Source organism: Rhineura floridana, chromosome 5 (genome assembly GCF_030035675.1).
Source record: "Rhineura floridana isolate rRhiFlo1 chromosome 5, rRhiFlo1.hap2, whole genome shotgun sequence".
Taxonomy (NCBI): domain Eukaryota; kingdom Metazoa; phylum Chordata; class Lepidosauria; order Squamata; family Rhineuridae; genus Rhineura; species Rhineura floridana.
In genome coordinates this window covers 689,422-717,243 of record NC_084484.1, presented here as the reverse complement: position 1 = coordinate 717,243, position 27,822 = coordinate 689,422, and the positions used below count along the sequence as shown (strand labels likewise).

Here is a 27,822-nt window from a genome sequence, read left to right as displayed (position 1 = left end):
TAAAAAGGTGGGGAAAATGCTGAAAAACATTGATGCTCACCCACCCAATCTCCTCCACTCCCTGCCCCTCCCCTGGGTCAATGTTGGACTACGACCTGGGAGACCATGGTTTGAATCTCCACACAGCCATGAAGCTTACTTGGTGACCTTGGGCCAGTCACTGCCTGTCAGCCTCAGAGGAAGGCAATGGTAAAACCACCTCTGAATACTGTTTACCATGAAAACCCTATTCATAGGGTCGCCATAAGTCGGGATCGACTTGAAGGCAGTCCATTTCCATTTTCAAATATGATTGCAAGGAGATAAATCCCATTGAACTCAAAAAGTATGCAAATGATCAAACCCACCCTCCCTTCTCCCTCCTATCTCCTCCCTTTTGCCCCTTTCCTCGCCCCTCTCTACCCATCCCATACCCTTCCAATCCCCTCCTTCCCCTTCCCCCTCCTCCCCCTCCCCTTCCTCCTCCCCATGGTCAGTTTTACCTATCTTAAGCATGATTGCACAAGAGTAAATACAATTGAACTCTATAAGCATGCAAATGATCAAACCTGCCCTCCCCTCCCCCTTCCTTTGCCCCCCTCCAATCCACTCTTTCCTCTTCACCCTCCCACCCTCCTCCCCCATGGTCAGTTTTATCTATCCTAACCATGATTGTATAGGAGTAAATCCCATTGAACTCAATCAGCATTCAAATTATCAGACCTGCCTTTCCCCTCCTTCCCTTCTCCTCTCCCTTCCTCCTCCCCTTCCTGCTTCCTTCTTCCTCCTCCCCTGCCCACTCCAGCCCTCCCTCCCTCTCTCCCTGTGCCCCGGTCAGTTTCACCTATCCTAAGCATGATTGCACAGGAATAAATCCCACTGGACTCATCTCAGCAAACTTACATAGGATCCCATTTCTTACCTCCCAGATTAAAAAGCATTTACTAACAGGCAAAAAACCTATGGTGAGTGGTGGCAACATCTGCAATCAGCCCCAATAACAGAAACAAGACATGTATTGTGCTGATCTTGTTTTAATAGGGAGGAAGCAACAATATTAACACAGTTGATATGGTTCAGATGGTCAGTTTAAATATGTTTGATTTACTTTGCAATTTTAGTGAAGTTTCCTATAGGAAATCATTTTTTTGTTTGTTTCTATTTCTGTGAATATGTGAAGTACAGCAACACTTTACAAAATTTACACTAAAAAAACTCCAACAATATTTGGAATAATGGCACTGACTATTCTGCAGAATAGTGTCCAGTGGACATTAGGAGTGTCTCAATTTGCACAAGATAAAACTGTCGGAGGTGAAATATATGCTAGCACAATTTTAGGTCTGCTCTACGTTTTTAATTGACCGTGCCCACCTGGCCTTAAATGAAGTGGGTTAAACATAGCAGGCTGAAAACATGCATCCTCTTTTTTCCAACAGCTAGAGTTATGGTTGAGAACCAGTGTGGTGTAGTGGTTAAGGTGTTGGACTATGACCTGGGAGACCAGGGTTCAAATCCCCACATAGCCATGAAGCTCACTGGGTGACCTTGGGCCAGTCACTGCCTCTTTGCCTCATGAAAACCCTATTCATAGGGTCGCCATAAGTTGGAATTGACTTGAAGGCAGTACATTTACATTTTAGAGTCATGGCTGAAGTAGCAACATAATGAAATCAGTCTGATTTTACATCAAACTGCAGTTTCAGATTCAACTGTTAATGCACCCAAAATAGAAATAGAACATAACCTCCAGTTTGAAACACAAAAGGCTGTCTTCATCATCATATGACACTGACCAATAAAAAGGCTTAATTTGACACAGATTTCTAGGATAAATAATGAGAGAAATAAAATTGTCTAGATTAGATTCTCTGTAGAAACATTCGTAAGACAGGAAAGAAGCAAAGTAAGAACACCACCAACAAACATACAAAAATGTAATTCTCCATGTTTGGAGATGGCAGGTGTGGCCATCACTCACCATATGCTCAGAGGCACATGTTACCAAATTCTTCCAAGCTACACAGGAAGTGGATTGGACTGTGAATGACCAATCCAAATTGTGTTTGTATTTTGACAAATTTGTGGGGCAGTACAATATCTCAGAGAGGAGTTCAGGTCTCTTGCTCGCCTGGTGCATTCACTATAGCTGCCCAATTTCCCTGTTTTTAAAAGTTTGATAGAAATATCTGTTGGCCGTAGGTACGTTCTTAAACTGCAAGGTTTTTTGCCTATTAGTGAATTGTCTTTTCTGGTGAATCATATCTTCTCATTATGTATCCCAAGTATGATAATCTCAGTTTCATCATTTTAGCTTCTAGTGATAGTTCTGGTTTAAAAACACCCAGTTATTTGTCTTTTTCGCAGTCCATTGTATGCGCAACACTCTCCTTCAACACCGCATTTCAAATGAGTTTATTTTTCTCTTATCCACTTTTTTCACTGTCCAACTTTCACATCCATACATAGAGATCGGGAATACCATGGTCTGAATGATTCTGACTTTAGTGTTCAGTGATACATCTTTGCATTTGAGGACCTTTTCTAGTTCTCTCATAGCTGCCCTCCCCAGTCCCAGCCTTCTTCTGATTTCTTGACTATTGTTTCCATTTTGGTTAATGACTGTGCCGAGGTATTGATAATCCTTGACAAGTTCTATGTCCTCGTTGTCAACTTTAACATTACATAACTCTTCTGTTGTCTTCTTGACATTCAGCTGTAGTCCTGCTTGTGTGCTTTCCTCTTTAACCTTTATCAGCATTCGTTTCAAATCTTTACTGGTTTCTGCTTGTAGTATGGTATCATCTGCATTGATATTTCTCCCTCCAGTTTTCACACCTCCTTCATCTTGGTCCAATCCCGCCTTCCATATGATACGTTCTGCATATAGATTAAACAAATAGGGTGATAAAATACACCGCTGTCTCACACCCTTTCTGACTGGGAACCAATCGGTATCTCCATATTCTGTCCTTACAGTAGCCTCTTGTGCAGAATATAGGTTGTACATCAGGACAATAGATGCTGTGGCACCCCCATTTCTTTTAAAACATTCCATATTTTTTCATGTTTTACACAATCAAAGGCTTTGTTGTAATCTATAAAGCACAGGGTGATTTCCTTCTGAAATTCCTTGGTTCATTCCATTGTCCAGCGTATGTTTGCAATATGATCTCTGGTGCCTCTTCCCTTTCTAAATCCAGCTTGGACGTCTGGCATTTCTCGCTCCATATATGGTAAGAGCCTTTGTTGTAGAATCTTGAGCATTACTTGCATGGGATATTAAGGCAATAGTTCGATAATTACTGCATTCCCTGGGATCCCCTTTCTTTGGAATTGGGATATATATTGAATGCTTCCAGTCTGTGGGCCATTGTTTAGTTTTCCATATTTGTTGACAAATTTTTCTCAAAATTTGGACAGATTGAGTCTCAGTAGCTTGAAGCAACTCTATAGGTATGCCATCTTTTCCTGGTGATTTGTTTCTTCCAAGTATTTTAAGAGCAGCTTTCACCTCACATTCTAAAATTTCTGGTTCTTCATCATATGGTTCCTCCGTGAATGTATCTGTCACCCTTCCATCGCTTTTATAGAGTTCTTCAGTGTATTGCTTCCATCTTCCTTTTATTTCATCTTGGTCAGTCAGTGTGTTCCCCTGTTGATTACTCAACATCCCTACTCTTGGTTTAAATTTCCCTTTCATTTATCTAATCTTTTGGAATAGGGCTCTTGCTCTACCCTTGCCCTCTTCTATTTCTATACAATAACTGTTGTAATAGTCTCTTTGTCCCTACATACCAGTTGCTGTAATGTTGCATTTAGGGTTCTAACCGTGTTTCTGTCTCCTTTTGCTTTTGCTTTCCTTCTCTCTTTAACCATTTTAAGAGTTTCTTCAGTCATCCATTGAGGTCTTCCTCTCTTTTTCACTAGAGGTATTGTCATTTTGCATTCTTCCCTGATAATGTCGCTGACTTCAGTTCATAATTCTTTTGGTACTCTATCAACTAAGTTTAAAGCTCAGATCTGTTCTTTATTTTATCTTTATATTCTTCTTGGATTTTATTTAAATTGTATTTTGGCATTATTATTGCTTTGTTATTCTTCTTTAGCTTTATTCCAATTTTCGATATTACCAGTTCATGATCTGTACCTCAATCTGCTCTTGGTCTTGTTTTTGCAGAAAGTATGGAATCTCCATCTTCTGCTACCAATTATAATCAATTTGATTCCTACATCGATCATTTTGTGATGTCCACATGTACAGTCATATTTTTGGTTGCTCAACAAATGTGTTCGCAAGAAAGAAATTATTGGCTTCACAGAATTCAATGTCTTTCTCATTTCATTTTCATTTCATTTCATTTATTTCATTTTTAAACCGCCCATAGCGAATAGCTCTCTTTCTGTCTCTTAAGCCCCATTTCCCCACAATTCCTAGTTCATCTCTGTTTCCTACTTTTGCATTCCAGTCCCCCATGATTATCAGCACATCTTGTTTTGGTGTGTGATCAATTTCTTCTTGTAGTTCTGCATAAAATCTCTCCAATTCCTCTTCTTCTGCATTTGCCGTTGGAACATAGACCTGGATGATGGTTATGTTAATAGGTTTCCCATTTAATCTCATTGATATCACTCGCTCAAACCTTGCATTATAGCTCCTAATTGCTTTTGCTACATTACTTCTCACTATTCTTCATTTCTCATTTCCTGCATAAAATATTTTGCAGTTGCCTGATTGAAAATGTCCCATTCCCATCCATTTCAATTCACTCACGCCAAGTATCGTAATGTTGATAAGTTCCATTTCTTGATTGACAATTTCTAACTTTCCCTGGTTCATTCTTCTCACATTCCATGTTCCTATTGTGTGCATCGTACAACTCCGGATTCTCCTTTTGCATCTGTGTGCATCAGCCTCTGGGCTTCTTTTCGGCTTTGACCCAGCTGCATCATTAGTCACAGCGCTACTCGTACTTGTCCTTTGTTCTTCCCCAGTAGCTCGTTGAGCGCCTTCTGACCTGGGGGGGGGTCTCGTCTTCCAGCACTATCTCATGTTGCATTTTGGATACTCTGTTCATAAAGTTTTCATGGTAAGAGGTATTCAGAGGTGGTTTACCATTGCCTTCCTCTGAATTTGGATGCATGTTAGTCTGGTTAGCTTTGACCATTCCACCTTCGGTGCCCCTGCTAGAAGTCTAGTCTCTTGATCTAGACTCCTGACGGCATTGCTCTCAGCTTCTTCAACACTCTCAACCCCCCTCACCATGTTAAGATGTGCATCCTAGAGGGGACATATGAAATGTATCAACCATTATTTATTGACTGTTAATTGATGAACAGAACTCTAAGTACACTTTCAACTTTAATGATAAATTGACCATCCAATAATCTTCAGATAAACTTTTGAACATTAAAATTATATATCTCGTCATTCCTCAAACAACCCTTTGATACTCTCAAAAATCAACCTGATCACTTTATGAGATATGTTTGTGTGCCTTCCCTAATAGTAACATTCCGTCTGTATATTTAGTTATCTGGATTTGCAATAATTTCTTATGCAATATATCTAATTGCCTGTGGCTTGCTACTTCAAGATGAGACAATTTTGCTTCTTTGTGGGGGAGTGGGAGTGGAGAATCGCCACTTTCTTCCTTAATAATTTTAAGCACATTGAGAATCATTACACCAACTTTTGTGGTAGATTTGTTGCAGATGGAAATGAGAGCTAGAGTAGTGTGTCATCGTCATATTGATGACTCCTCAGTCTAAACTTCAGAATGACCTCTCCCAGCAGTTTCATGTAGATGTTGAAAAGCATGGGAGACAAGATGGAACCTTCTGGTACCAGGCAGCCCAAAGACCATGAGGCTGAACAGCTGTCTCCAAGCACTATCTACTGAGACTAACTCTCTAGGAGTGAAGGAACCACTGAAGAACAGTGCTGCATAAACTCATCCCTGCCAGGCAACCCAAAGTGAAGGATGGTACTGAAAATTGCTGCAGGGTCTAGAAGATTTAATTAGGTAGCACCCCCTTTGTCCATTTCCTAGTGCAGGTCATACACCAGCACAACCAAGGCAGTTTTGGTTTTTTATTTATTTATTTTATTTATATCCCTTCCTCCTAGTGGAGCCCAGGTCAGAACCTAGACTGGAATGGATCCAAATAGTGTAGTAAATGGAGCCACTTCCACTTGAAATTCAAGTTGTAAAGTTCTTCCAGGAAACCAAGCAGCTCCTACCAAGTCATATGCTCCTTTTTCTTTTCCCTCTTTCTGACTCTTCTTTTTAATAAATGATTGAAAGGAACATCATAATCAAACTGGAGCCTAAGTGTGAAACGTCACTCCGCATGCACTGCTACAAAAATGACTCAAGTGTTTGCTATGAGCTTCACATACACATTGACACCAGTATGACTGGATAGGATAAGTTACCTCTATTTTCCAGGTGAAATCGTTTGGATTTTTAAAACACAAGGCTGAGTGACAATGATTAATATCATCCCATTTAGTAATAGCAAACTCATTCTATGCATGTGTTGTGGATCCTTCTGTAGCCAAAAAGGCATCATGCACAAGAGGGAGGAGTCTGCAGACTTGGGGGAAGTCCCAGAGTTTGCAGAACTACCCTCCTCCCGCCAAAAGAAAACCTTTATGGGGGGGAAAACACTAAGGGGGCAGAAACTCCAAACCAGCCAATGAGGAGTATGCATGTTTTATTGTTGGGGGAGGAGAATGGAATGGTATATCCTGAACAGGAGCACTGCACACTGCAACATTTTGTAGCAGCCCTGTTTTAGGCTGCAAATCAGTCCTGTACACACTTATCTGGGGGTACATCCCACTGAACCAAGGGGTCTTACTTCTGAGTAGACGTATTGTACACTGTGCTGTAAGTCTTGACAAGCAACATTTGGGGACTGTGAAGGATGAGAAAGGTTTCACAAACATTTCTCAAATTATTTGAAAATCAAACACATACCTATGAGAATTCCAATGCAGCAATACATTAATGCCTTCTTCAAATGTTGCATGTTATGAGACTCATTGCCTGATTTTTCTGGATTAGAGAACAAACAAAGAATGGCATTAAAGTCTTATGGAAAATTCTTAGTAAAGGAAAGACTGGACTTTGGGAGCAATGGGTGAAGGTGACAAAGCTTCAAATGCAGCTTATGAAAAAGACAGCTATCTTTCAGTGTGCAGATGATAAATGTTACATTTTAGTCATGGACTTATAAACAGGGGTAAAGATTTCCAGTTGACAAGGACACCCACAGACTATTAAAATAAAAAAGGAAAGAATGTAGTTGCATTTCTTAATATGATATTAATTTAGATTCAGTTGCATGTAAGTTACTAAACATGTAAAAGTTCTGTTTTGGTAATCAAAGTGCTTGTGTTGTCATCAGGATTCTACCCTTTCATTAGCTCCCTTATTTGAAGGCAAAGCATGGCTTAATTTGGGATGTGTGCACATGACTTTAATATAAGAACATCTGGATCATTTTCAGGCTGTATCATCAATCTGTTTGGGACATACAAGAAACCAGTTGCAAGGAAAGCATTTCTTCATCCTGGTTAGTTCCAATTAGGCTGTATACATATTACCATTTACTCTGGCTCCAGTGCATTCCCATTCCTGCTTTTTGAATCTGTCAACATACAACTTTACCCACACCCCACAGGTATCTCATAGTTTCTTCTGAAATACTGTGTTTTGATGCAGTTTTCCCCAAGCCAGTTTCACTCTGACTTGAGAACTGTAGGCAATCCCAGATGTGTACAACTGAAAGGCCTGGCCTGCTGAGGATGGCCCTACATGTTTGACGTCAGTAGAGGTGTGTTTCATGGAGGAGCATCCTACTTCCTGCCACCTGGCTGCCTGCCACCTTTGCCTTCCTGTTGATTCAGAATTAAGGCTGCAATCCTAACCATGTCTACTCAGAAGTAAGTCCATTTGAATTCCTTGGGGCTTACTCCCTGGTAAGTGGGTTATGATTGCAGTCTAAGTCTTGTTCATTTTAATTGGCCTTACTTCTAAGTAAATGTGAAGGACTCTGGCCTTAAAACAAGAGGCAGGGGTGTGGGGAGATGCTCACCTCTGCCCATCAGAGCCTCTGCAAACAAAGGGGAACCTATGTCCTCTCACTCACTTTGGTTTTTTGAAGTGCTAACACCTAGAGGAACAAAGCTGTGAACCATCTCCATGCAGGAGGGTAAAGGGAGCAGAGAGTGCTGCAAAGAGGCAGGGAATCAAAGCAGCACAAATATAGTCTGAACAATTTGGAGCTCAGAGTACACAAGCAACCCCCTCCACTCTCCCTCTCCCCACCCCTCTCTTGCCAACTACATCCCCTCCCTGTCTGCCCAAGAGCACATCAATTGCACCAGCCGCTGTTCACCAGAAAAAAATGCTGGCTCTCAAAATGGTGATGAAGGGGGAAGCACTCTGTCTGTCTGTGTGATTATGCATGCATGCATGCATGCATGCATCTATCCATCCCATTGTATCTGGTAGATGTACAGGATTGCAGCTGCAGATGACCACCTGCATGAAGATTATTTTTGGGGGTGGAGGGTAGAGTTGGAGACATGAACGCTTAACCAATAGGATTTGGTGGTGGGGAAACCAACCAGGCAATTTGCATGAGTAACGTCATCCCCCCCTGCCCCTGGTGTAGGACAGACAGCCGGGCAGTGTGGAGTGATGCAAATTGAAATACAGCAAACAAACAAAAAACAAAAAAAACCCCAACCTCACTGTGTTTTAAGACAGTCATACGTACATAGCCTTCGTTTTGTGGGAAATTGATGACTTTCTATAGAGTATCCACCCACATTTTAAAATCCTAATTGTTCCATTGTTGGGCCCCAAAGGTATTTCATGCACAACTTGTCTCAACAGTATACGTGTTGTGTCCTGGACACTGTATAGTAATTGCAACAGAATGGTTGTGTAGAGAGGCTTTCTTTGTTTGCAGAAGTCATTAGCACTGATGGAGAAGAAAATAGCAGCAGCAGCTATGATGATGGCTTCCGCATACACTCAGCACGGACCTTTCACTAGCCATGAAACTGACCCCACAGGCATGTGGGGTATCCCAGACGGTGGGGAAGTATGAAGCCTTCTGCTGCATACTGTAGGCATCCACCAGCTATCCACCGGTAAGTACAATGGTTACTGTACAGCAGGCATGTTAATGGAATGAGAGTGAGGAGCTTGAACGCTGATAACTGCGGTGTGAGATTTTCTTGGGGTAAGGGCATCAGTATGCAGGATGTGTTTTTCAAGGGGTTATGGCCGATGTGTTTGAAGGAGTATGAAGGAAATGATGGGAGATGAGGCTGGAGGAAGAGTTGATTCCATGCACCTGAAAGAATAGTAGATGTTGAGGTTTGTGTATGTGTGTGTGTGTGGTTATTAAATTTATATCCCACCCTTCCTCCCAGTGATGCTGGTGCAGATGATTTTCTTTTTAATTGGTCTTTTCAGATGGAGAAAAAGTGTAGCTACAGGCCCTTCAGATGTTGGACTCTAGAGCTAAAGTAGGTATCTGTGAATGAATGGTGTGTCATGGAGGTGCTATTTAATGTGCCGATATAACTTAGCTATTCTGTGCATTGCCCATTTTGACTAGAGGCAGAAAGCAAGTGAAAGACCAGGGATAGGCCAGTGCTCAGAACGGCTTACCCTCATTTTCTTTTTTATGATTCTCCTCCTTTGTTCATGCTTATGCTGTTCTGTGAGACCTGGACAACCAGGTTTTGGACATGGAAGAGTAAAAATGATAATCTCCTTCTACGTCTTGGCAGCATCCAATGGGTGACTGCTTATAAGTAAGTCAAAGGACTGTTTGTGATTTTAGTACAAAGTATGTTCAGGGTAAAATAACTGATTCCAGATATCTTCTCCTGTGTTGCAGTAGTAGAAGTGAGAACAGCAGAACCAGCACCAGCACCACAGGGCTTGCTCCGAGTCAACTGAAGTAAAGTGAATTCTGCTTTGTTTTTTGTTCTGCTTCTGCTTGTGTAGCTGCAGTCGGACCCGAACATCTCAAGAACAAGCCTTAAAGAGTAACAAAGTAGCAAAGTTTACTGGTGTTGAATAAAATCTGGGAGGTGAGGAGACAGCTTTTCCTACTATTCCCCGTCCCCATTCCCCCCCTTCTATTGACTGTAATGGGAGGGAATTGACTATACCAGTTCCTGGGCTGGTGTTGTTTCAGGCTATGCTTGGGAGTGTCAGAAAACAAGGGGGCTTCGTATCCAATGGATCCATGACCCTGCCCCCACCACAGACAGAGCACTGTCAGTGGGACATCTGTCCCCACGGCACTTTCTGTGGACTTCCAGCATCATAAATGCTGTCCTGACGGTGGGCCTCCTTGTTTGCCAGTGGAGTGCAGAGCTTGGAAAAGTTACTTTTTTGAACTACAACTCCCATCAGCCCAATCCAGTGGCCATGCTGGCTGGGGCTAATGGGAGTTGTAGTTTAAAAAAGTAACTTTTCCAAGCTCTGGTGGAGTGGCACTTAAGTGCTTCCTATGGTCCCTCAGCTGTCTGAATGCTGGTTGTAGAACCTTAAAAGCAGCTAAGTGCAGCTTCATGTTGATTGGAAGGGCATTTCAAATAATGTTCTTCAAGTTGATTCAAGTGGTTTAAATAAGAACAACTGTATTCCAGATGGAAATACTTGCAGCAGTACATGCTGGTCCCAGGAGCAGCAGAAACAATAACTCTGTGGGTTGTTGTTCTTTTGATTCCTGCAGAACCAGCATCCTTAGGGGAAGGAGGCCAAGCACCACCCCAGGCTCATGGAGGCCAAGCACACCTACAGATCCTATGTTCCTTGCAGGAAATCTCCAGCCGCCTCCAGGACATCTCAGAGAATAATATTTGACAGAAAAAGGCAATGCATATTTGTATAATATACATCTCAGAAACTTTCCCCCCAAATTACTTGTTTTCCTGTTCTAAATTGCTTGTCTTTTTGTATTAAACTTTGAGTTTGTATTTTTCCAATTTAACAGATTACGTGTGCATTTTTCCCTTCATCAGTTCTATTTCCCCAGTCTCAAAAGTAGTGCAGTAAACCCCGATTCTATCACTTTCGGTCTGCATCACGACTGATGGGTTGTCAGCAACACCTGCAACAAGTAATTTGAACATCCAACCCTTAGGTATTCCTGAGTGGGAACATGCACGACGAGTCTGATTCCAGGGCGTGGCTAACATTCAGTGCTATAACATTGGCTCTGCTGGCTCCCAAGCCCATCCACTGGTTTTGCAACTGTTGCCTTCCTCTCATGGCTTCCTTCACCATAATGCCAGAGTCCCCCTCGCCCTCCGTGTTTAGAAAGAAGAGGAAATCTATGCCTCTACATGTGACACAGGGATCTTTTGACTTTATAGAAACTGGAAACCTTAAAGAAGCCAAGGGAAACTTTAATTTGATCATAGTACCTAATATTGGGCCTATCTCCCTCCTCCATTGGGACTAACAGTAGCTGGGGGAGATTCAGTTGGGAAAACAGCATGGGTTTAAACACCCCTCCCCAAGTGCCTTTGTTCTAATCCAACCCAGCTCTCTTTCTCTGTCTGTCTCTCTCACTCACTTATGCACATACGCTTGTGGCTGCTTTTCATGAATCTCCTGCATTTTGTGTAGTTTAGCCCCTAGGGGGAAGAGAAGTGACCCCCATTTGCTAGCCATAGCTTGCCATGCAGCATATATCTTCCATTCTAGCCTTCAGAATGCTGAAAGTCACCACCGTCCACCGTAATGGTCCTTGGGTCAGTTCACTAAGTCAAGTGTTATTTATTTATAAAAGTATTTATATAGTGTTCTCTTGCAAAACATCAGGGCAGTGTAACATAAAAAATTGAAAGCAGTACAAAACAATCATTTAAATGATTGGCTACTCAATAAATTTTTAGACAACTGCGTAGGCCTGTTGGCATAAAAAAAAGTCTTTAAGAGATGCCTGAAATTCAAAAGTGAGAATGCTTGCCAAATCTCTGCTGGAAAAGTGTTCCATAGCATGGGACTGTGAGACTAAATGTCTGCCTTCGAGCCAGTGTGGTGTAGTGGTTAAGGTGGAGGACTACGACCTGGGAGACCAGGGTTCGAATCCCCACACAGCCATGAAACTCACTGGGTGACCTTGGGCCAGTCACTGCCTCTCAGCCTCAGATGAAGGCAATGGTAAACCCCCTCTGAATACTGCTTACCATAAAAACCCTATTCATAGGGTCGCCATAAGTTGGGATCGACTTGAAGGCAGTCCGTTTCCATTTTTTTCTGGTTGAGGTCAGTTGGGCTTCTGTAATATGGGAGGAAACTAACAGCACTCCTCTGGGTGATCTTAGCCATCGGGCTGGTCTATAAGGGCTTAGACCTTCCTTTATTTTTTTATTTTTATTTTATTTAATTTATATACCGCCCTAAGCCCGAAGGCTCTCTGGGCGGTGTACAAAAAGATAAAAAACAAGCAATGTATAAATACAATAAATCAAGAAAACAAAACAAACAAACAATAAAAGAACCAAACAACATCCAAAATACAAATAAGGTCAGACCTCTGTTTGCTGAACACAAAAGGTGATTTCGTGAGATTGTGCATTTGAAGGCATCCTGTTACTTCGTAATAATTCACAACAAACAGTTCTCAAGATTCTCATACAGTTTGCTGAGTCTTTAAAGGTGGTTCAGACTGAAAGGTTAAATTATCTTGAGACAATATATAATTTGTGCCAGAGCTAAGGGACAGATGTTTGTTCATCCAAACCTCCAAAGTAGACTGCTTTGATGCACTTCTGTGTGTGGCTACCAAAGCTCGTCCAGAATGTAGCAGTGGGACTGTTAGCAAGGATTTGCTTCTTTGAGCACATCATTCCAGTGCTTAGAGATGGGCACTCCATCATAGTTTGTTGTCAGTTGCAATTCAGACTCCTAGTATTCACTACAAAATCCTCAACAGTCTGGGCTCAGGATACTTCCTTGTCCAATATGAACTTGCCTGCATGCTGAGGTCTTCAGCAGAGGCTGTTTCTGGCTGCCTTGCCATCCAGGGTTAGATGGGTAGGGACTAAGATGGCAGTGCCCAGGGTTTGGAAATTCTCTTTGGAAACATTCCCAGTTTGCTTAGTGCCTTTCCTGATCTTCTTCTGGCAGCAAGTTAGAAGTGTTTTATTTTGATGAGGAAGGAATTTGGTTGGAGGGGTAAGGACAACTCTTTCTGTTTAACTTGAGGCCTTTTATATGGTGTGCTAGTCTTTATTTGGTGGTAGGGTTGCCAGGTCAGAAGCATCCCCAAACCTGAGATTTTAGGGGCAGGCCCAAGTGATGTCATGGGGGTGGGCCCGAGTGATGTCATGGTCACGTGGGGGGAAGTGATGTCATTAAGCATGATACATTAAGCATCAATCACAGTTGCTTGGAGCATACAATTAAAAAATATCTGACTGGAAATTAAGCTAGACATCTTAGCTGAAAGATGGAGCCTGGGTAGGGAACATTTAATCTAGCCTACTTGCTTTCGGCAACAAGGGTTTAAGTGCCTTCAGGCCAGGCAAGTCACCAGAAGGTCACTGTAGGAAGAAAGGAGCCTAGTGTTGTGGAGATGTTAGATGGGAGCATTCGGGAGTAAAGATGGATGCCCCTGAAGGCTGCAATTCTAAACACACGTACTAAGGGACTAAGCCCCCATAGAACTCAACAGGACTTACTTCTGAGTAGATATAGTTTGGATTGTGCTGTTGGTAAAGCTTGACTAGGGATCCTCTGCAAAGATATCCATATCCAAGCAGGGTTGGCAACCCCCTGCCTGGAATGCCCTGCCCTTATCTTTTAATGTGGCTGCTCCAAATGTCTTTACAGATTTGACCCTTCACTTCAGAAAGAGGTCTGAGAAATGAGTAAGAGTAAAAAGATTCTCTACCCTTTCTGTCTGCATAGATGCCCTCATCCTTCTCCTGTGCCCAGCAGAAGCTATGGGCCAGGCAGGATGCAGTGGCATCTCATAGAGGACACCCTCCCCTTTCATGGGGTGTATGATTTGTCCTGGCCCAGAGCAGAATTTGGGGTGGGCACCCCCACTTACTTATTTTTTTCTATGTGTTTTTGTCCATTTTGATTTTGCATTGATGCACCCGTGCGTGCCCGGTGCCCAGCAGAAGCTCTGGGCCAGATAGGAGGCAGTGGCATCTCATAGAGGACACCCTCCCCTTTCATGGGGTGTATGATTTGTCCTGTCCCAGAGCAGATTTTGGGGTGGGCACCCCCACTTACTTATTTTTTATGATTTTATGACATCATTATATATTTATGATAATATCAGAAGCCTGATGATTTTGATTGCATAAATGTATTGTTATTCTTGATGGGGAGAGTCCCCCGGTCACAGTGATATATCATACAGGGTATCCCAACATATATTTTGGGGTTCAGAGACATGTTAAGTTTGGTTTGAAGTTGCTGTAGTTGTCAACTCTTCTTTTTTAGTGTTTTGAACTTTCAAGCAAATAAGGATCTGGGAACTAGGAACCAACTTCAGCGTTGTATCAGTTAAATAGATTAAACAGTTGTGGGGGGCGGCTGACGTTTTGGTGTATATCTCGGGAACCAGACCACCTAGAAACTTATTTTTTTAAAAAAATTGAAGCTGAGAGTCCGGAGATTAAGTGGTGCTAGCCAGAGAGGGCCCCCAAAAACCAGAGACTCTGGCTGAAAAATGGAGACCTGGTAACCCTATTTGGTGGAAACATGGTCTATAAGTATTTTAAGTAAAATAATGATGGTGGTTGCCCACTGGAGCTGATGGGGCGAAGGACAGGACAGGGGGAAGGGCAGCTAATAGCAGGTGAAGCTGGGAGTAGGTGGAGCCAGAGGTCACAGTAGACACAGCACACTTGACACAAGGCTGCACACTTGACACAAGGCCACACTCTTGGTGCAAGTAAGGAGAGAGAGTTGAAATGATGGTGATGGGAGAAAGAGCAAGGCTAGAGGCTGGGAGGGGGCAGGAACAGAAGGGCTAAGTCAGGCTTGGGGAAACTTTGGCTCTCCAGATGTTGCTGAACTACAACTCCCATCATCGTTGGCCATTGGCCATGTTTGCTGGGGCTGGTGGCAGTTGTAGTTTCGTAACATCTGGGCTAAGGGTTAAAGGGAGAGCTTTTCTATGAGACCACAAGAAAGGAGGTCCTTTTCTCTCAGTTCAGCGCAGAATTCAGACAATCTTGTCATGATTCCTTACCCCTGCTCTACACCAAAGCTCCACAACCTGCCTGCTCCTTCTGCTCTGAAGTGTTGTGTTGGCTAACTTCCTTTCGTTCAGAAAAGAATAGCAGCAGCAGCAATGTGATTAGTTGAAATAATCCTAAATGAATTCTGATTCTCCAGGGGTACCAACCAAAAGGAGTATTTTGAAGTGCTTGCAGTGCGTTGATTGTGGGTGTAGGTTTCAAACAAAACACTTTATGCAAATTGCAGCAAATAACTCTGTCTTGATTGGCCGGGTATGTCAAGGAAAGATGTGAAGGATTGGAGGATCTTGTCACCCTGCCTGAACACTATTTTTCTATTGGAGAGTTGTGGGATGGGGCCAGGCCATGGCAATGTACACTCTAAGCAGGAAGATAGGTAGGGAATGAGTGTTTATAATATGGGGGCTGCTGGGGGCTACCCCTTATGCCACTGTGGGCTAGCCACCGCTGAATACAAAAATGCATATTACATGTGTACTACCCTTAAAAATTATAGACTGACTGTGCTCCATCTGTTGAAAATGCAAAAAAAAAGTAACACTAGAAGACTGAAATCTGCACCAAATAATCCTCACTACTGAAAGTCAACCATAAAAAAATGAATTTATCTGCTAGCTAAAGTTATATATTAGTCCCCATTTAAACATGGTACTAATTTAATATTGCATATACCTGTTGACTCTGGCAAATATGGAAGGTTTTCTGGAAATTGATTAATGTATTTGTAGAAATGTTTGCATATAAAGTAAAGAGGTTTATCTGACTTATAAGGAGAAAGGTTTAATGGAATGATAAAAGAGGCTGAGAAACATGAAATTTAATTATTTATTTTTATTATTTTTTCAAATAATCCTTTTTTTTTGGTAGTATTCTTAACATTATAATTAAAGAATGGGAGACCTCTTTTGGGTCAATTACTTTCCCTTCAAGTAATTCAATACGTTGAGGAAGACTTGGATAAGTGGCTATCTTTGAAAATCTTTGGAATAAGCAGAATCATAGACTCGTAGAGATAGAAGGGGCCTATAACATCATCGAGTCCGACCCCCTGCTCAATGCAGGAATCTAAAGTAAAGCATACCCGACAGGTACCTGTCCAGCTGCCTCTGGAATGCCTCCGGTGTTGGAGAGCCCACCACCTCCCTAGGTAATTGGTTCCATTGTCGTACCTGATGTTCAGTCAAAATCTGGCTTCCTGCAATTTGAACCCATTATTCTGTGATCTGCATTCTGGGACAGTTGAGAAGAGATCATGGCCCTCCTTTGTGTGGCAGCCTTTCAAAGAGTGCTATCATATCTCCCCTCAGTCTTCTCTTCTCAAGGCTAAACATGCCCAGTTCTTTTAGTCTCTCTTCATAGGGCTTTGTTTCTAATCCCCTGATCATCCTTGGTGTCCTCCTCTGAACTTGTTCCAGCTTGTCTGCATCGTTCTTAAAATGTGGTGTCCAGTACTGGATGCAATACCCAAGATGAGGCCTAACCAGTGCCAAACTGGGGGAAACCAATACAATTTGGAAACTATATTTCTGTTAATGCAGCCTAAAATAGCATTTGCCTTTTTTGCAGCCACAGCACACTGTTTGCTTATATTCAGCTTGTGATCAACAACAATCCCAAGATCCTTCTTGCATGTAATATTGCTGAGCCAGGTATCCCCTATCTTATAACTGCATTTGGTTTCTTTTTCCTAGGTGTAGAACTTTGCATTTATCCCTGTTAAATTTCATTCCGTTGTTTTCTGTCCAATGTTCCAGCCTATCAAGATCCCTTTGAATTTTGTTCCTGTCTTCCAGGATATTAGCTATTCTTCCCAATGTTGTATTTGTTCGGTATTATAAAAATACACACACAGAAATAAGAACTAATTTTGTTGGTCCTTTTTCTTAGCAGAGTTGTAAAAATACAAGCAGCAGAATGAGAATATAAACCAGCCACACCTTTCTCTGTGTAAATAACAACAGACACAATCCTTTAGGTAAAAGAAAAGAATATTTACTTATGACCTCGTATGTTAGGAACATAGGCTCTATAGCTTAGATGAAAGAAAATTAGTCTCAGTCCATCTTGGTCTTTAGTAATGGATGCTCTCAGAGAGAGCATCTGTGCCATGCGGCCTCTCTCAAAGGTAGGAAGATCAGCAAAGGAGATTATTCAAAAATCTCCCAGGACAAAGGAGGAGGAAGTCAGGTAACTAAACCCCACCCATTAGGAAGTTACATCATGGTAAACAATAAATAAATACATGGGATATTTCCCAAATATCCCTTAAAGTGACCATGCAATATTTACCTATTCCAACAGTATTATCTGCAAATTTGATAAGCATTTCCTGCACCTCCTCATCCAAGTCATTAATAAAAATGTTGAAGAGCACTGGGTCAGGACTGAGCCCTGCAGTACCCCACTCATTACCTCTCCTCAGTTTGCGAAGGAACCATTGATAAGGACTCTTTGAGTATGTGGGGCCACCTGATAGTTGTTATCTCAGCCACCCCTCTTGCATACTCCCTTTCTCATCCTAACACCCCCACCCCCACTCTCTTGCCCGCACTCTCTCAGCCACCCCCTTGCATACGCCTTCTCATCCTAACACCCGACCCCATTCTCTGCCCGTGCTCTCTCAGCCACCCCTCTTCCATACTCCTTCTCATCCTAACACCCCCACCCCACTCTCTTGCCCCACTCTCTTGCCCCCACTCTCACCCCCCTGCTCACTCACTCACTCACTCTACCACCCCCAACTCCCCCCCACTTGCTCACTTTATATATATATTTTTTAAAAAGATGTGGTCATTAGTTGTGGTTGCGTTGCAAGAGTGCTTAGAGGGCTGCTGTTGCAAACTGAGGGAAGTAATTTTCATATCTATCTCACCCTTTTTAGTGTGTTGCATAGATCGTCAAATGTATGTCAGTATTTATTTGGCTGCAGTAGAGATGGGGGGGCTGGAAACGGAACGAGACAAGCAGTACCCTCTATGGTACTAATTTGAAGGGTTAGATCTCTTTGAGAGACTGTAATTACAAAGAGCTTTGTTTGATCTTGCATCAGAAGCGAAGCTGACCACTTAACAAAGTGAGAGAACTGTAGCCAGAGCTGGTAAGTTTTAGATTTAGCTGGCTTGATCTTGTAGGCAGAGCTGGCTTCTTTTGCTTTAATTTCCACTTTCTTCTCTAATCATTTCTTTCCCTTCTTGGAAAGTGTTGACGCTTCTGTGTTGGTTTTCTGCAAATTTTTGTTTAACTTAATAAAGAACATTTTTCGTTTTGTTCTACAAGGATGTAATGATGCTGTATAAGCTGCCTTGCTCCCTTTAAGAAGGAAAGATTTTGTGCGTGTGTAGAATAACTGGGCATATATCAGTCTTGCTGTAGAGGAATGAAAGGTAGTATCATACCCCAAACCATAATTTGTCCTTGGCAGCAAACTCTTGAATTACAGAAATTTTATTTATTTATTTATTATTTGATTTATATCCTGCCCTTCCTCCCAGCAGGAGCGCAAATGGCAGAGACAGGGTTTTTTCTCTGTGTGTTTTTATATCGTGGTGGCATAAAGCCTCCCTGGCAAAACATTCTTGGATTGTAGGCCTTGAAATGACTTTTTCTGGATTTTTTTATGACTTCATGTAACATAAGAAACAATAACTCCTGAAAGATTGCATGTTTCCTTTTGTCCTCCTTTATATCCATCCCTCTTCAGAGACCTGTGGTGAATGCTTTAATAATTATGTTAAATGGACAAAAATAACAGATGATGTACTAATTTCAAGTTTTTGGAAACACAGTTCAGTTTAAACAGGATTACTTTTATCTAACATTAATTTAAAGTGTTTTCTGATCTGAAATATTTAACATGAAATTATTAAATTTTGTTCATATAGCTTATTAGTTTACCATTAGATAGGCATAAGGTTACTTCACATAGCTAGGCTATCACTAAATAGTAACTGTCATAGGCAGAGCATGAACAGATGTACTCATCAATGAAACTTTTCAAGGTTTAAGCTGGCAGAATGGGCCTGTAGGTAGTACCACAGATCCAGATCTTCAGGGGATGCTGCTTTATAATAAGTCAGGCTATTAGTCAGCTATCATACCACACTGAGCATATTTCCAGGATCTTAGGCAGGGGTCTTTCTCAATCCTACCTGGAGATGCTAAGTATTGAACCTAGGACCTTTCATATGCAAAACATGTGCTTGACCACTGAGCTATAGCCCAGACAGTGCTCTTGTTAGAGAGCTTCAGATTACTCAAGATTTAACAGACAAAACAGTTCCTAAGTACAAAGAACATATTCTGTCTGTGTCACATTTGAATTGTATAGATACATATAGTTCAACCACCTTTTTCTGGGCTGGTAGTGGTTGTGGTAATCAACATCTGCTGCACCTCAAGAGCAGTAGCCTGTTGGAGAAGCCAACATTCCATCTTTTACTGGTAAGTCTGGCTAATTCACATTCCGCTGCCCCTCTCCAGTCTCTCAGCTAGGAGCAAATTCATCTACAGCCAATGATCCACATGAGATTCCCTCACTCTCATCACACCCTCAAGGAACAAATCAAAGGAGTGACACTCTCCTTTGGTGTTTCCCTGGGCTGGGGCTGACCTGCTGGCTACTGCCAAATAGGCTTGCCCCTTGGAAACCAGCTATAGCTGTGACAACAGGTTGCTGTTCTTGAGGTTAGGGAGGTTACGGTTGGTGTCTACCTCCCAGCCAGCAATAGTCCTATTGATGTTTATGTTGTGGGTGACATTGTTAGGTCCCGCAATAGTGTTGCTAGATAAAATAGCACTAAGGTCAGAACTGGCATCTGGGTCTGCCACAGGATCTGGTCCCTCCATTTGTATCTCTGTTATATGGCCTGTTGCTGGTAAGTAGCTGTTGAAGGTTGCAGGGCTGTTTCTAACCAAGGACTGGTGTAGCACCCAGGGCCTGCGGGAGGGGTGTATCGTTGTCCAGAATAGGCTGTAAATCATTGATGACATGTAGAAGTGGTTTTATGGTCATGCTGACTTCTAGCTGCCTGTAGTAAGAGGGGAACATATTACTGTGAAGTGCTGAAGGGATCACATTCACTACTCTTCTAATTTTCTGACTGATGAGCTGTATATAAAAGCAATTATAATGAAAATAATGTTCTGAAAGTAAATATTTGTCTTTTGTTTTAGTTTGTGTTTAAAGAGGTTTGATCCTAATTAAAGTTGTGTGTGCCTCCACATTCTTTGTAACATTTTGAATTAATTGTAAGAGCATACTGAGCAATGCAAATTCATATGTGTATAGTATAGAGCTCTGAAGTTAGGTCAGGAATGGATTCCATAGCTGAGATAAATTGGCTATTTTTTGCTTAGCATCTTAGTTATTATCCCTGAACTATTGATAAGTTAATATAGGATACTGTCGGAATTAATAGGCTTTGTTCTGTGTTTGGGCAGTAAAGACATAGTAGCTGCCTAAAAACTTTAAATAAGAGTTTAAAGAATCATCTTCTTTCTGAATATAACCTTTGCACAAGGACATACAGTTCTGTTAGATTGTGAAAAAGTTACCTTCATTAATTGTCAGCTTAAGCTCAGACTTGCCAGCACTAATACTTTGGGCCTGGTTTAGAATAAAATGGGAGCTGCAAATGTTCTAGGATACCATGAAATTGAGTTTTGAATAATTTGTAAAAGTATTATTCTACTACCTTCTGTGTGTGTGTTTATTTTTAATGTTGTTTTAGGCTACTTAGAGGTACAGCAACCAAGGCCAGCACCTTGTAGGCATTTTTTAAAAACAGTAACTGAAATGTAACTGTAGTGATTACTTTTGAGAAAAAGTAAAGTAATCAGTTACTTTCAGAGCAATCGTAATTGTAACAGTAATTACTACTTTTTTGGGCCATGCAACTGTAACTGTAATTTTATTTATTTATTTATTTATTTATTTCATTTATAAACCGCCCATAGCTAATAGCTCTCTGGGCGGTGTACAAAACAGGATAAAATACAGGAATATTACAATAAAATCAGATAAAATAATTAACACAATCAACAAAATACAACATAGAATATAAACATTAAAACATTAAAACTTTAAAATGCCTGGGAGCATAACCAGGTCTTAACCTGGCGCCTAAAAGAAAGCAGCGTAGGCGCCAGGCATATCTCTTCAGGGAGGCTATTCCACAATTCGGGGGCCACCACAGAAAAGGCCCTAGATCTAGTAACGGTCCTCCGGGCTTCATAATAAGTTGGTACCCGGAGGAGGGCCTTATTTACTGAGCGAAGTGTACGGGTAGGTTCATAGCGTGAGAGGCGTCCCACAAGGTATTGCGGTCCCACACCGTGTAAGGCTTTGTAGGTCAAAACCAGCACCTTGAATCTAGCTCAGAAACGGATAGGAAGCCAGTGCAAATGAGCCAGCACAGGTGTTATATGCGCGGACTGGCTGGTCCTCGTCAACATCCTGGCCGCTGCATTTTGCACTAGCTGAAGTTTCCGAACTGTCTTCAAGGGCAGCCCTACGTAGAGCGCATTACAGTAATCCAGTCTAGAAGTTACCAGAGCATGAACAACTGAGGCGAGGTCATCTCTGTCCAGATAGGGACGTAGTTGGGCTACCAACCGGAGATGGTAAAATCCATTCCGTGCCACCGAGGCCACTTGAGCCTCAAGCGACAGGGAAGGATCAAAGATGACGCCCAAACTACGAACCTGTTCCTTCAAGGGGAGTGTAACCCCATCTAGAACAGGATGAACATCCACAATCTGGGCCGGGAGAGAATTCACCAACAGTGTCTCAGTCTTGCCTGGATTGAGTCTCAGTTTATTAGCTCTCATTCAGTCCATTATCGCGGTCAGGCAGCGGTTCAGCACATCAACAGCCTCACCTGAAGAAGATGAAAAGGAGAAATAGAGCTGCGTGTCATCAGCGTACTGATGGAAACACACTCCAAAACTCCTGATGACCGCACCCAGAGGCTGCATGTAGATGTTAAAAAGCATGGGGGACAGAACCGACCCCTGAGGGACTCCACAATGGAGAGTCCAGGGTGCCGAGCAATGTTCCCCAAGCACTACCTTCTGGCGACGATCCACGAAGTAGGAGCGGAGCCACTGCCAAGCAGTGCCCCCAACTCCCAACTCTGCGAGTCTCCCCAGAAGGATACCATGGTCGATGGTATCAAACGCCGCTGAGAGATCAAGGAGAATCAACAGAGTCACACTCCCCCTGTCCCTCTCCCGACAGAGGTCATCATACAGGGCGACCAAGGCTGTTTCAGTGCCAAAACCGGACCTAAAACCGGATTGAAACGGATCCAGATAATCGGTTTCATCCAAAAGCGCCTGGAGCTGGCCGGTGACCACCCGCTCTAAAACCTTGCCCAAAAAAGGGACGTTTGCCACCGGTCTATAGTTGTTCAAATCATCTGGGTCCAATGAAGGTTTCTTTAAAAGAGGTCTCACTACTGCCTCCTTGAGACTACCAGGGACGACTCCCTCCCTCAAGGAGGCATTTATTACTTCCTTGGCCCAGCCAGTGGTTTCAGCCCTACCAGCCTTCACTAGCCAAGATGGGCAAGGATCCAGAGCAGAAGTGGTCGCCCGCACCATTCCAAGCACCTTGTCCACTTCCTCAAGCTGCACCAACTGAAACTCATCCAATAATGAAGGGCAAGACCGCGTTCTGGACACTTCAATGGATTCATCTGTCATAACATCAGAGTCTAAGTCCCTACGGATGCCAGCGATCTTATTTTGGAAGTGCTCCGCAATTTCGTTGCAACGGGCCTCAGATGTTTCTATGGTATCATGAGGGGCAGAGTGTAAAAGCCCTCGTACCACCCTAAAAAGCTCCGTTGGGTGGCAGAGAGATGTCCTAATGGTGGCAGCAAAATAAGACTTTTTCGCCGCCCTTACCGCTTTTATGTACAACTTAGTGGAAGCACTTACCAAAGCATGATTGCATCCATCAGGAGTTCGTCTCCACCTGCACTCTAGCCTCCTTCTCTCTTGCTTCATCACTCTCAGCTCCGGGGTATACCACGGAGCTGTATGAGCTCTACACCGAAGGGGGCGTGCGGGAGCTATCGTGTCAATGGCCCGGGCCATCTCCGTATTCCACAGTTCGACCAGGGTCTCGACAGGAGCGCCAGTACTATCAGCCGGAAAAACTCCCAGAGCCCTCTGGAAACCTACAGGATCCATAAGCCTCCGGGAGCGGACCAACTTAATAGGTCCCCCACCTTTGCAGAGGGAAAGGGCTGTCGTAAGTCTAAATCTCAGCAAGCGGTGATCTGTCCATGACAATGGAGTAGATGAAAAATACCCCACCACCAGATCACCATCTCCCTGACCAGTGGCGAAGATCAAATCAAGAGTATGGCCTGATACATGTGTTGGTCCAGTAACAATTTGAGACAGCCCCATGGTTGTCATGGAGGCCATGAAGTCCTGAGCCGCCCCAGACAAGACAGCCTCGGCATGAATGTTGAAATCCCCCAGCACTACAAGTCTGGGGGACCTCAGCAATACCTCCGAGACGATCTCTGTCAGCTCAGCTAGGGAAGCCGTTGGGCAACAAGGTGGGCGGTACACCAACAGTATTCCCAGTCTGTCTCCATGGCCCAACACAAAATAGAGACACTCTAAACCAGTCGCCATCTGGACAGGGTGCCTGGTGAGAGAGAAAGAGCTCCTATAGACCACAGCAACCCCGCCTCCCCGGCCCTCAGATCTACCCCAGTGCTGCACCGAATACCCAGGTGGGCACAGCTGGGAGAGAGCAACTCCTCCCTGCTCACCCACCCAAGTCTCGGTAATACACGCCAGGTCGGCGCCCTCCTCCACAATCAAATCATGGAGAAGGGGGATTTTATTATGTACCAACCTGGCATTTAAGAGCAGCACGTGGAGATCCGAGAGCTGGCTGACAGAACAACCAACAGTCTTGTGGATAAGAGGAGAACTGGAACAAGGCACAGACACAACTTGTCTGGGGCAAGTTCCCCTTACCTGGCATGTTCTCCTCCCCACACCATACCTCCCATTACCCGTCACTATGCTAATTGGGGCCCCCAAAAGCCCCCCTGCTAGGCACAAAGTATGCTCTCCCAGGCACATATTAAATATATCTGAACACAACAAAACACCCCAAAACAAGACAAAAAAAATATCCATAGATACACACAACACATACACTCAGTCTCATTCACACAACACAACAACAAACAAACAGAACAAACAAGCAAGTTAAAATACAATCAAACAGCAGCAGTAGCAGCCAACATCAAAGCCCTCCTCCATAGCAGGCCTTGTCTGTGAATGATATCATCTTAGAAAGTATCTACCGGCAATACAGTGACAAGCAGCAACGTCCATATCCAGATAAACCAGCCGCAGCAACTTCAATAGAGTGGCAGCAAGCAGGCAAGAAATCCACGACGAAGCAGCAGCAAGCAAACAAAGGGAGCATAGCACACAGGAACACAGCAGCGGCAACCCAAAGATTAAAAGTAATCTTCCAAGCTCTGCTCTAGAATAATGTCTCTACAGAAAAAAAGCAGTCCTGGGCCCATATGTACAAACAAGGTCAACTCTCTTTCCATGCTTTCACCTTCTGGTGCTACATTCCCTCCTTCCAAACAAAAAAAGAAAACAAGGGGGGAAATTCTCAAAAGTAATTACTATAGCAGCCTATAACATCAGTACATTTGCTTTAATCCCAGTTGTGGGTCTGACATTTATTTATATCCTGCCCTACCCATGGGTTCAAGGTAGCTTACAGCAATTTCCTTTTTTACAGGTTAATTCACTTTACATGTCTACACATGTAAGTTCCATGGGACTTACTCTCAGGTAACTATGAGTAGGAATGAAGCCTTAGGATGCAATCCTAAGGCAAGAGAAGGGAGAACTGAAGCCAAACAATCATTTCATCCAACACCCTGTTGAGTTCCCACTGGAAGAGCGAAAGTGAGATTGGAGAAGCATTCTTTCTTTTCTTTCTTTCTTTCTTTCTTTCTTTCTTTCTTTCTTTCTTTCTTTCTTTCTTTCTTTCTTTTTCTTACAAGTGGGTTGCACATATCCAATTTTTCTGTGTGCAGTTGTGTGCATGTTCCTCTACACACAAGCATTTTCAGTTGAACTCTTGTCTCAATATTTCCCATCCACACTAGTGGGCAGTGAGTGATGGGATGCATTGTGCTGTGTGTTGTCCCCTCCCCTCAGTTAGAACTTCATCTCTCTCCTTGAGTTCCAGAAACATGAAGTCCAGTTTTTGGCATTAGGAATGGAAGCTGTTTGTTGTTGGCAATTTGGAAGGCTGTTTTGGCCAATTGTGTTTGTTTATTTCTGTTATCTTCTGCATTTATCCGGTTCAGTTCCTCCCCCCCCCCCATGACATTAGAAGACAATTTAAAGGGTTAATACAACAGAGTTCAAAAGGCAAGCCTTAGAGAGCTTCCTGAACTTGGTCACTGACTTAATGACCACGTTAAGGAGATTCTCTAGGCTTGCCTCCTAATCTCTGTAGTATTAACCCCTTAAATGTCCTCTAGCAGAATGGTGAAAGGAAAGAGTGGCAGCCACAGCAGCAGCTCTGAGCTAGGCTACATCATGGAGGAAGAGGAGGTATCCTTGCACCATGTGCTCTGATGTAGGGCAAGTGGCAGCTGCTCAGCAGAAGCATTGGGGGGCTCCGGAGCCATGGCAGGCCAATGTGCTTGCAGGTCTGCAAGTGGAGGTTCAGCACTCCTCTCTCTCTCTCTCTCTCTCTCTCTCTCTCTCTCCCCCTCCTGATTCCTCTGTCCCTTCAACCTTTGAGATCACTCCCCTTTCTTTCCTACCCTCTCTGTTTTCCCTCCTACTTCCTTGATTGCTGTTTTTCTGTTCAGGTGCTCAGGTGCCACTTTAAGCCTTGAGAAGCATATAATGTTCCTTCAGCTCTATGTACGTTTCAAGGGGGAGAAAAGGTAACTCACTTTGACATATCATGGTGATGGGGGCAGTGAGGGGGCTTAAGTGGAATTCTCACCCAATGCAAATCCAGTGTTGGGGGAAAAGCCACTGAGTTTGCAGCAAGCATGCCCACTCCAAAGAGTGAGCAAGCAAACTATTGTAAAATCAGGTGTCAAAATCTGACTTAAGCAGAATCCTCACCCATCCCTAGTGGGCACGCACATATTGTATTTGTTTATCTATGTGCATGACAATGACAAAAAACTTTTAGATACCTGATTTCTGGTATACCAGACTTGCACCAAACAGTGGGTTAAAAAAATTATCCAGATGCATTCCAGTCTGTTTTCAGGCCTGGTTTCGGCACCAAAACAGCCTTGGTTGCCTAATTAATGACTTTTATCAAGAGAGAGGTGGGGGGAGGGGTTGATTCATTGGCTATTGACATCATTGATCATGGTGTCCTTCTGGAATAGCTCAAGATGGTGGGATTTGGAGGTACTGTGTTATAGTGGTTTCACTTCTGCCTGTAAGGTCACTACCAGTAAGCAGTACTAGGAAATTGTTGCTTGGCTCTGTTAGGTCCGAACCCAACACACGAGCCATCACTGTCTTTCTCAGCTCACAAACACCCAGGAAGGTGTGGAGTTGAGCGCAATTATCCACTGCCAGAGGCTATAACAATAATACACACACGCAATATTTACCTTTGCAAAGGGGACCCAGTACCTTCAAGCAAGATGCTATTCAGAAGTGGGAACCCCGTTTATTGAAAGAACAGAGAGTTATATAGTTTCCCCAAAGATAATAAAACTGGGGAGTTTATGTGTCACTACATTCAAGAAAACTGCTAGTCATCGTAATATCAAAACATTCAAGATGGGGTGCTTCAGATAAGAAAGTCCCAGACATTCAGTTTCTACTAGACAAAGTAACAGTATAGATAGGAGGGAAGGGGTGCTCTAGAATAACAAAAGAAGGCAACATCTTGGTTTCTGTTCAGCTAAGAGCTTGCATAGGTATGCGGCCTTGAGATAAGCAGTGCAGTTGGGAGAGAACACAGAAACAAATACTGGGGGAGAATAACTACAGGCAGAGCCATTAAATCAGAAAGATCGCTCAAGTTACACTTGTAGGGATATGCGTGTCAAGGCCTATAAGCATATGAATCAAACACAAGAATGCTTTTGTGATACTACATGGCAACTTTATATGGGCCACTTTACTACTATGCATATTGATATAGGGAGGGAAATGAAATCCAGCTGAAATAGGCTTTTATTAATCAAGAGCCACTGGAAGGTCACAAGTCAGGTCACAGGGAAATAAACCGATATTAAAATCATATCAAGTCCAACTACATTTTCATCCTAACAGTCCCCCCTGTCAGCCCTGATTGAATCACTCATTCAATCAGAAAGCTGAATACCTGGCTTCATTTGTGACTCCCATAATGGTGTTAACGCCATTTCTAGAAAGGCAGATTTTGGCTTCCTAGTAAAAGCAGCCAGTGTCTTGGAAAAGCAATTAGACATCAACTGAATTATATTTGGAATGCATTGAAGGCAATAGCATCCCAAAACTAATAACACAACTATAAGCACAACATAAAATAATATCTT

The 27,822-nt window shown here is 42.9% G+C and overlaps 1 protein-coding gene and 1 long non-coding RNA gene across 2 annotated transcripts in view; both read left to right on the top strand.

The window, feature by feature from the left end:
• Nucleotides 1-27,822, top strand: part of NAT8L (N-acetyltransferase 8 like) — a 120,624-nt gene that overhangs the window by 76,328 nt on the left and 16,474 nt on the right. The window lies entirely within an intron of this gene.
• LOC133386170 (uncharacterized) lies at nucleotides 8,975-10,103 on the top strand. Its single transcript, XR_009763071.1, has 3 exons — nucleotides 8,975-9,151; nucleotides 9,480-9,532; nucleotides 10,020-10,103. It is a non-coding gene; the product is annotated as an uncharacterized LOC133386170 (long non-coding RNA).